Source organism: Halichoerus grypus, chromosome 1 (assembly GCF_964656455.1).
Source record: "Halichoerus grypus chromosome 1, mHalGry1.hap1.1, whole genome shotgun sequence".
NCBI lineage: Eukaryota > Metazoa > Chordata > Mammalia > Carnivora > Phocidae > Halichoerus > Halichoerus grypus.
In genome coordinates this window covers 144,446,635-144,457,221 of record NC_135712.1, presented here as the reverse complement: position 1 = coordinate 144,457,221, position 10,587 = coordinate 144,446,635, and the positions used below count along the sequence as shown (strand labels likewise).

Here is a 10,587-nt window from a genome sequence, read left to right as displayed (position 1 = left end):
GTTCATGAGCAGGGCTTCGCGCGAGCGCTCTTCAGCGCCCCTGGCTCCTACCGGGCGGAACCTCGGATTTCTCTCGGCCCTTTCTCCTCGTGCAGCGGCGGCGAGCACCGCGAACGTTGCGTGCTCCGTGCGCGGGTGGGGCGGGGCCGGCCATGAGGGGTTTCGGCCGCAGCCGGCCCTTGGGAGACTCGAGGGAGGACGTTCCTGCCTGCTGGGGCGCCGGCGGCGGTGGGGCGACGGAGCCCTCGTTCCGTTCCGTTCCCCTGGTGGTTATGTGCTGCCGCGAACGTGCGCTGTCGGGCCTCTCGTGGAGCCTTTCTTGGAGTTTACATTGTGGTGAGGGGCAGCCATTGGTCGCAAGCATGGGTTCGCTAGAGGAGACCACCCAGAACGGGGGGGGGGGGGGCTTCTCTGAGGAAAGAAGTGTCAGCGGCCCCTGGTGACAGTGAACTTCCGGAGACAGAGGCCCCAGGCTCGTTGGTATGACAGATAATCATTCAGTATGGCGAATTGATGCAAAGCATCAACGACAGTGCCATAGGGAATATGTCTGCGACTAAATTACAATCCCTTAGTAGAACCGCGAATTGAGGCATGTTGCCAACGCTGTATCACACAGGTTGGAACTAAGTGCCATGGGCTCCGGATTTTGAAAATCTTTTGTCTTATAATTAAGACACATGTAGAAAACATTCATGCTACACTTGATCTTAGCCAGAAGGCCGAGAAGCGATGAAAACATTCATGCTATGGATGATGAATTAAAAACCCCATACCTTGATTATATGGTATGCTTTCAGCTACTTGAAGGCACATATTTTTTCTGGTTCATGCCCATCTCTCCCAGAACACTGTCTTTGGGCTCAGTAGGAGCCCGGTGATGTTAAATGAAGAAGACATAACCGATGCAGTAATTGGAGGGCTGCAAAAATAAGTAGGGATGATCAGGGACTTATTTAGGATAATTAAAATGACAAAAGAGCCTAAGAGACTTGAATATGAAAGCAAGTCATTAATAAGTCCTGTGATTCTGGAAATACAAAGGCTAACATTAGTAGTGAGCATATTCATTCCTGAAGGGGATTTCTATAAATCAAAATAATGTTAGCTAATTTGCTCATTTCCAGAGAATGAGATTTGGGATGAGGGAAACTTGGGTGTTAGCCCCAGGCTGAACACGTAGTAGTCATGACCGAGGGTTTTACTTCTCAAAACTTCACTTTCTTCATTTGTAAAACGGAGATAACAGTGGTGCTGGTTAATGAGGAAATACACGTAGTGTTAGCACAGTGTTTGGCATGAAAGGTGCTTTAGACGTGCTATTGCTTTAAAAAATTACTGTGCTGTGAATTGTATGGAAAGAGGCAGACTCTGCCCTATTTGTGTGAGAAATTATCTCTTTCTGATTGGTATATAGAAACCAAAATCTTGGTAAATGATAATGATAAATATCTGAAACAATCAGATAATGTAGAAGATTTTTTTATTTTTATTTTTTTTTTTAGATTTTATTTATTTATCTGACAGCACACAAGCAGGGGAAGGGAGAGGGAGAAGCAGGCTCTCCACTGAGCAGGGAGCCTGACATGGGGCTCGATTCCAGGACCCTGTGGATCACCGACAGCCACCCACGTGCTCCTGTAGATTTTTTTAAATAGAAATTATTCTGCTGCCCTTTATTCCATATTGTGTTACAAGAAAAGGACAGTGACAACTGACAAACCATTACATCTTTCATAATGTAGACATAATTGGTAACAAATGTACATCATGTATTATTTCATTCTCCTTACTCTGTCACTTAGAAGTATAATTGATGCAGAAGACATTAAAAAATTATTTGGTTTCTCATGTATTAAACTAACCCACTTGTAGTTTATGGAAGGGAAGACAGCACAGAAGTATCTGCCTATTTTGTTAATTTCTCCTCTTTAGAGAGCCTTTGTAACTTCTCATGTTCCAAGTAGCAGTCTACACATGATCATATCTACTATAAGAGAAATGGGATTCTAAACTCAGATGTCTTTTTAGGCTGAGGCCCAGCTTAAAGGTACATTACCTTGTACCTTTATCCTTGTATCCTTCTTAAAACTACTTTGTGATCTTTGTGGAATTTTGTCTAAACCAAATGTTAAACCTTTTGAGCAAATTGGTAATATCCGCAGATATTTTTAAAACCAGAGTTAAAAGTCCCCTTCAGCAATCACTGGACATGTATATTGTGTTGGGTACTATACTGGATTCGGAAGTTAAAGACTTAGTCCCTTCTCTGAGATGATTTATAATCTTTTTAGGTAGAAGGAACAGGTATAGAAAAACATCAAAGACAGTTTGTGGTAAGTGCTTTGAATGCAGCTTCAGGTAGATATCCTAGTGAGTGCGCAGTTTCAGAGAAGGCTTCTTGGGACTGGGGCTTGGGTGAGTGAACTTTGAAGAATGATTAGCATGTAAATAAGTTGGGAGACTATTCCAGAAAGAGGAAACAGTGGGCAGAGGAATAGCAGTAGACTATAGGATTGTAGCTCTAGCATGGACAATGAGTGGGGAAAAGGCAAAAAAAAAAAAAAATTGTGACTAAAGCAGAGTCAGAATAATGGGAAGTAGGTTTAAGCTACATGGGAGAGGACTTTAAACGCTAATTAACTTGCACAGTATTCTATTAGGTGGCCCTTGAAGGTTTTGGAGCAGGATGTTGACAGGAATACATTTGAGGTAATTTGTAGTGAAGTAGAATGGATTAGAAAGGGAATATCAGCATTACTCAGCCAGAAAATTAAAAACTATTCAGTATATAGTTCATTGTATTATTTGTACTGAGTCCACATCCTTTGTCTCAAGGATATGGAAGGAAGGCTGCTACATGCAGGGGCATCATCCCTCTGTCCTCCTGGACAAGGACTACTGCTTTGAAAAAGCAATAATCCTTACAAAGCAATTCCCAGGGAGAACTGTCAAGGCCCAGACCATCATAAAATTCCATGTTAGAGGACTGCCCTGCTGCGCTACTCATAATATTCTACAGTTTTGTACCTTTACACTTTGCAGAGTCATGGAATAGTACTTAAGCTGTTTGTTTTAAATAAAAACTTACCAGACACATTAATAGCATGTTTTAAAGTTTTATTTATTGATTTTTTTTAAGATTTTATTTATTTATTTTGACAGAGAGAGAGAGAGAGAGCACAAGCAGGGGGAGCAGCGGAGGCAGAGGGAGAAGCAGACTCCCTGCTGAGCCGGGAGCCTGAAGACCCTGGAATCATGACCGGAGCTGAAAGCAGACACTTAACGGACTTAGCCACCCAAGTGCCCCTAAAGTTTTATTTAAAACTAGCCCACAAGGTAGGAGCTAACAAACAAAAGAATCTCCTGTGGCAAACAAACAAAAAAAGAATCTCCTGTGGCAAAAAGTGATTGGGTCCCTCCCTGGACTGCTTATGCAAGTCTTTCAAGAGTTTTGTAAGAAATGCTATTTTTTTTTCCCCAGAAGGAGCAGCTGCTGATCATGTCAGACCACCATGTTCTGCTCGGGTATGACAGTTTCTCTTGTTCACAACTTACACATTTCAGAACGTTAAGTCTGAGGTACCTAGTCCATCGCTCTGCCCTTTAGGAAGTATAGTTCTAAAATGCAATCTCAGAACTCTCCAGAGGGAGGAAAGTCACAACCACCTTTTAAATTTTATGAGAGGCAGTATAATAGTGTTTAAGACCACAGACTCTCGAGCTTGCTTTGCTGCTTACAAGCTATGTGATACTGAGCAAGTTACTTAATCATTCTATGCCTCAGTTTCTGCATTTGTACAATAATAGGACCTACATAATAGGACTCTGGGGAGGCTCAAATGATATGTAAAACTGCAACATTGCCTGGCATATATAATAAGTGCATATATGTTAATTATTATGACATTTCTGGTTTTGTTTTTGTGTGTGAATTCCTGTCAGTTCAGCTTATCTAAGCTGTAAACACAACTAATAGTTTCACTTGTGTGTATGTGTTTGCGTGGTTTCCATTTTTAAAAGTCTTTTGGTTACAGAGGATTTGCATAAAAATCATAAGTATAAGATGCACACAACCAGACTTTAGGAGAGCAGAAGCAAGGAACTATCAGACGCCTTTCATCTCTTCGGTTGACACTGTCTCCTACTTTTATATCATTGGTTTCATTCAACCATGTAAAATATTTTTCCTATTAGTAATCAATATGGCAGTAGGATTTGTGTGTTTAGATAGTGATATTTTCTGTAGTGAACAAACATATTATACTTTAAACGTTTTAGTCTTGAATTGATTTTTCCACTAATGCACTTAGTATTATTTGTTATTGTTGTTCCAGGCAGGAACATTCTTCTTAACAAGTATCAAGGGGAAAAAAATGTGGTGGAGTGGAAGGAGTGGAAGTCCCCCCAGGATTGCTACATGCATGTAGTCAAAAGACATGGATTTGAATGCTGACTTGAATGCTTCTTAACATTATGACCTTAAACAAGTTACTTAGCCTGTTGGAACCTCAACTTTTCATCAACAAAATGGAGATATTAATAGGTACCTGATAGGGTTACACTGTGTGATCTAAATAACCCTATATAAGATACCAAGAACAGTGCATGGAACATAATAGACACTCATGAGTTCCCCTCTCTAAACTAGCCCCCTTCCTCTTGCTGCCATATTCCTAAGCAGTAACCAGCAAAGCATCTTAAATTACTTCTCTAGACCTCTAAGTTTCCTGAACCATGCTACTAAGTCATCCTTTTATTTATCTTTGCTCAGCCTCACCTTTCATTCCCCTACTAACCATTTCCACAGAGAGCACTGAGAACTTCTCTCACCTGTCCCTTTGCCCCCACCTCTGGACTTACCTGCATCCACCTCAGTCATTTCTCCTGGTCTTGGGCGCCTTTCTCCCACTGAACACCAATCACCCCTGTACTGGATTCCATCATTTCTTGCCACCTCAGCTGTCAACTGTTTGCTCTCTCATCTGTAATTTTGCTTGTTCTCTCTTGTTATAGGCTTCTCATACCCAAGATTCTTCTACTTATAAAAAGCCCCTTCGTAGCTTCTTAATCTTTTCTGTAGTTATTGCTCTATTTTCTCTCACCCTGGCTTGGGAGAAAAAAAGTATATATACATATTATTTCCACATCACTCTTCGCTTGACCCACTGGTTTCTATTCCTGTCACACTACTAAGACTACAATAGTGAAGGACATCATTCAGTGGATATAATTCAGTTTCTCCGCACATATATGACTTGACTACCATACTTGATACCACGAATCTTCTCTTGACACCTTTCTTTTGGTTCTTGCAATCTGGCCATTCTTTCTTAGTTCCTATCACTGAATTCACTTCCTCTGTCCCTTAAATGTTGGTGTTTTCCAGGATTCTGTTCTCACACTTTCCTTCTTACTCTCTTTTCTCCTCTTGGGATGATCTCACGTACCCTCATGGTTTTTCATTCTCATCTATATACTGATGCTCTCTTGTCCTCTCTCTGCCTGAGCCCTAGAACTCTAGATTTAATTGTGTGTTGGACGTCTCTACCTCAGTAGTCCACAGATTCCACAACATGTCCATAAATGAATTAATCATGTCTCTCCTCTCCTTCCCCCTACTCTGGACACTCCCCTCCTGATAAGCCTATACTTTCTCCTAAATTCCCTGACTTGGTTTGTGGAACAGCTATCCATCCCATTAACCAAATATGAAACCTGGATAAATCCTTCGTTGACACAACTTCCTCCTTTCTCCACATCCAGCCAGTGACATCTGAGCAGAGAACTGAATGACGGGCCAGCCCTATGAAGCTCTGGGGGGGAATATTTAAGGCAGAGATGAGACTCTGCCTTTACTGTCATAGTAATGTGCTCTGACCAAACTGGCCCAGGTTTGCCTGACTCCTGTATGCAGTGATGTTAAGAGGATTATTTATACAGGAAAGCTCTTAAACAGATCAAATAAGGAAATGCATTTACATCATCTAAGGGTGGAACACAAGACTGTTTTCACTGACAATATTTTCAAACAAAAAGCTGCGAGGTTGTCACTAAAAAATGGATCTTAGATTCATTGCAGCTCCTCAAATTCCTTTTTTGTTCTTTGGGGGAGGGAGCAGGGGAGATGGGCAGGTGGGGTGGGCAGGCACAGACCTCCCCTAACTTAGCTTTATCTCTCCTGCCTATTGGCTTTGTTTTGAAGACACTCGGATTTGGGATTAACAACACAATCATTCCTTCTTAAAAATTTATATAATTTTATATTCCATATATTTTGTTATTAAATATGCCCTTTAATAGAAAATATTCAGTTTTGTGTTTTATATCCTGATTTTTTAAATTAGAAAACTTATAATCTTATATAATCTATATAACTAAAAAGATTGCCTTATTTTTATGATCTGTATTTTGCACAGATATGGAACTAGGTTATACGAAAACACAATTGATTACTGGAAGCAAAAGCTTTCTATTTATCATAGGCAAATAGCTCTTTCCATCAGAAAGGATAAACGTGATCTCCCTGGACTCCCTCCCTAGCTGCTTGCTGGCACTTGATACGATGTTGAGTACTGTGGTTATATGTGAACGTTGGGTTGCCAGCACCGTGGCAGCAGAGCCTCTGTTACAGGGATCTTTGTATCGCCCACGGCGCTAGCCTAGTGGTGTCCTGCACATAGGAGGCCTCCAGTAAGTACTGGCTGAATGACTCAAGGTTGTCTTCTTTGCAGAGGTGAGTACCTGAGTTCAGTGACACGGGCTGCATTTCAGCTACTGGGGCTGCAGTAGCCAGGCGCGGCCTGTGGGCTCCTATGGCTTCTGAATTCTCTTGGTCACCCACCCTTTACACAGTCGTCCTGTCACAGCCCCCCTCGCTTCTCCCCCACTGCCTTGGATACTGATTGCCTCTCTGCTTCCCCTCACTCTGTCTCTCTCTCAACAATGATTTAGGGCTATTTTTATAGTCTGCTAATTCTCTGAGAATGAGGTGCCTCTTTTGGGAGCCACTGCCATCTTCAATAGCACTGCAAATAGGTTTTTGTTGACTGATCTCCAGGCTCTGCAAGTCATTTTGCCCTCACCCTGATTACAAGGCACCATCTGTTTGCCTCGATGGCTTAATGAATCAAGGGCTCATAAATGTATCCGATATCTAAAATGATCCAAATCACAGTGAGGACAGGATAATGGTCTCCTTCACCAGAGATGGATGGACAATTACTTTTATAGCTTTGCAGAAAAACGGATATGCAGACACTTCACCCAAATTGGTGGCCCTGAGTTACTCTCCCTGTGCTGATGCTTCTGCTCAGGGACAGGAACCTGCCTGCCCTGTTTCAGGAGACACAAGAAGAGAAAGATTATCTGTCTGACCCAAGTTCACTCAGTGAATCAGCAGTCAAGTACTAGCCATAGTCCTTCTGCCGCTTTGGTTTATAAGGGTCAGAAGAATTTTTCAAGCATGAAGAATATTCGAATAACCATTAAAAATGTGAGCTAGTAACCTTGGCCTGTTGCCTAGTGTAATACGGCTGTTCAGAGGGAAATCCTGTGCAGTGAGACAGCTGATTGTGGTGGTGTGTACTACACAGTGATTTCTGTAGAAATTGGGTGGGTTGTTAAGTAGTTTTAAAAGATTTATTACCACTTCTGGCTGATTTGTTCTTACAGTTAGCTGAGATCTGGAATCCTTGTGATCCATGGGGTACAGTGAGTGAGTTGTCTCTGACCTCCCTATTACCTGCAAGTATCTCACACCAGAAGCAAGCAGAGCTACATGCAGCTGCCCAAACAGCCTGCTCTATCCCGACACATGCTCTGTGCCTACCGTTCTCTAGGCACACTGCTATGCTCTCGACACATTCATGTCTCTGATCATGAAAGCGGCTCTAACACGTAAATATTGCTATACCCATTTTACACATGAGGAACCTGAGGATCAGCATAATTAGCTTGCTAGAGTTTCCATAGAGGCAGAGGCAGGATTTCAACCCATTCCTGTTTAGCTCATGCTCTTTCTAGAATGCTCCATTGCCTTGCAATGCTCTTTTCCTCTGCCTGTTCTTATTCTGAGTCTAACCTTCTGTTTCCCTGTCAGAATCCTTATCAATCACAAGTGTTTTTTGAAATATAAAAATATATGTGTGTGGGCGCCTGGGTGGCTCAGTCAGTTGAGCCTCTGCCTTCGGCTTGGGTCATGATCTCAGGGTCCTGGGATGGAGCCCCATGTCAGGCTCTCTGCTCAGCGGGGAGTCTGCTCCTCCCTCTCACTCTCCCTCTGTGCTCTCTCTCTCAAATAAATAAATAAAATCTTTAAAATATATATATGTGTGTGTGTGTGTATATACACAAACACAATGTGCTTTCATATCTATATGCCTATATAGTTAGATGTAGGTATTTATAGGCAGATATAGATATAAATAGATATATAGATATAAATAAATAAATGAGGAAAGATAAACCCCTCAAATGTTAATGGTCATTTTATCTGAGTAGTAGAATAATTTATGATTTTCATTTCTTCTTTGTGTTTTTCCATACTTCTCAAACTAAATATTACTGTGATCAGGAAGGAGTTTTTTAAATCTTTCACATGCTTTCAAGTTCATATGCTACTGCCTTTGTGAGTAAAATCTTTCCCAATCTCCTGCTACTTCTTCCTCTTTTGAAACACACTCCCTTTCCCCAGCACTTTGTATTGTCTTGGGACATTTCTAGCATTTTGCTTTGTATTCTGTGTAACCTCAGTTTCCCAAGGCCCCACAAACTCATAGAGTGGAAGAGTCAGGGAGGCACAGTAATGATAAAAATGGTAATTAACAGACTAGTTCTTGCTCCAGTCTGCACCCTCATGAAGGCTAGAATCTTCCTGCTGTACCTACCATCCCAGACTTTGGTCTCTTCCCATCCCTGCAGTCTTGGCTGTGTCTCCTCCACACTGCTGTTCCTGTGACATGAGTCAGCCATCATGCTCAGTCTGCTGTTTGTGTGTGATGCTGTCCCCTCGCCTATCATTCAGTACCAAGCTAGGCCCCGTTATTCCATCAGGCCTCACATGGGCCAGGCTATGCCTCTACTCTCCATCACTTTACTAAAGTGGGACCATCTCTTCCCACCCAGGTTGTACTTTTTAAAAGTTATCCCCCTTTCCCTCATGTTCTTAATCTCTGATAAAACCTATTGCATGATGACTCATGTTTTCCTGCTTCTTAATGTACCCCCTCCCCTGTCCCCTTGCCTATAAGAACTTGCACTAAGATTAGGTCAGGAGTCAGCTTAATCGGGCCCAATCCTTCCCAGGGGCCCCATACAGAAGGGTGAATAACTGCTCTCTCTCCTCTGGGAGATCAAGGTGTGATTTCATTCTGTAATTTATTCAAGTGTCTCCCTCCTGGGTACCTTGTTAGACTTCATCTCACCAGTCATTCCCTTTCCAGGGAGGCCTGTCTGCGGCTCTCAGGACTGGAAGCTGGTGACCTGCTCTGACGAGCCATGCTTGGATAGATGAGCACAACCAACGCTGCTTGGGCCGTCAGTACACTGTGCCCTCTTCTAAGCTTCTCCATTAGCTTCTAAGACCCTTAGAGAGGAGCCGAGGACCATTTAACTTGTACACTCTGAAGCTGCTAGCACGGTTGCATAGGATGGCAAGAGCTCCATTAATTTTTGTGGAATGCATTACTGAAATCTATTGAATTTTGTGCTCTGCTTTTCTCCCTTATTATCACAGCAAACAACCAGATAAAGGTGATTAGTCCCACTTTGTTCTATACGAAGTATATCACACTGATTCTGATTTTGTGACATATTTGAGTTTTAAAACATTGAGATATAATTCACACACTGTAAAATTTACCCCTTTAAACTTTATAGTTCAGTGGTTTTTAATATATTCAAGGAAGTTGTATAACCATCACCACATCACTGCTATCTGATTCCAGAACAATATTCCATCATGCCAAATACGGGTGACATTCTTTATCACTCCCCGTTACCCTCCCTACCCCAGATCCCTCCAATAACCACCAGTCTCTTTTCTTTCTCTATAGATTTGCCTGTTCTGGACATTTCATAAAAATGGAATCATAGGACATGTGGACTTTTGTGTCTGGTTTCACTTAGCACAATGTTTTCAAGGTTCATACATGTTGTAGCATGAATAGGTGTTTCATTACTTTTTAATGGCTAAATAATATTCCACTGCATGGATATTCCACATTTTTGTTTATCCATTCATCAATTGATGAACATTTGGATTGTTTCTTCTTTCTGGCTATTATTAATAAAGTTGTTGGGAACACTCATGTACATGTTTTTTTTTTTTCCTCAGGACATATGATTGCAATTTTGGGGGGTATATGCCTAGGCGGATCATATGGTAACTTTATGTTTTAACTTTTTAAGGAACTGCCAAATTGTTTTCTTTTTTTTTTTAAGATTTTATTTATTTATTTGACAGAGAGATAGAGAGAGAGCCCAGATAGGCAGAGTGGAAGGCAGAGGGAGAAACAGGCTCTCTGCTGAGCAGAGAGCCTGATGCGGGGCTCGATCCCAGGGCCCTGGGATCATGACCTGAGCTGA

General features: G+C 41.9%; 1 long non-coding RNA gene across 1 annotated transcript; it reads left to right on the top strand.

Annotated features, from left to right (window-relative positions):
• Nucleotides 1–16: 16 nt before the first annotated feature.
• Nucleotides 17–10,310, top strand: LOC118528112 (uncharacterized). Its single transcript, XR_013448108.1, has 5 exons — nucleotides 17–336; nucleotides 3,166–3,339; nucleotides 3,485–3,528; nucleotides 4,338–4,546; nucleotides 10,056–10,310. It is a non-coding gene; the product is annotated as an uncharacterized LOC118528112 (long non-coding RNA).
• The last annotated feature ends 277 nt before the right edge of the window (nucleotides 10,311–10,587 follow it).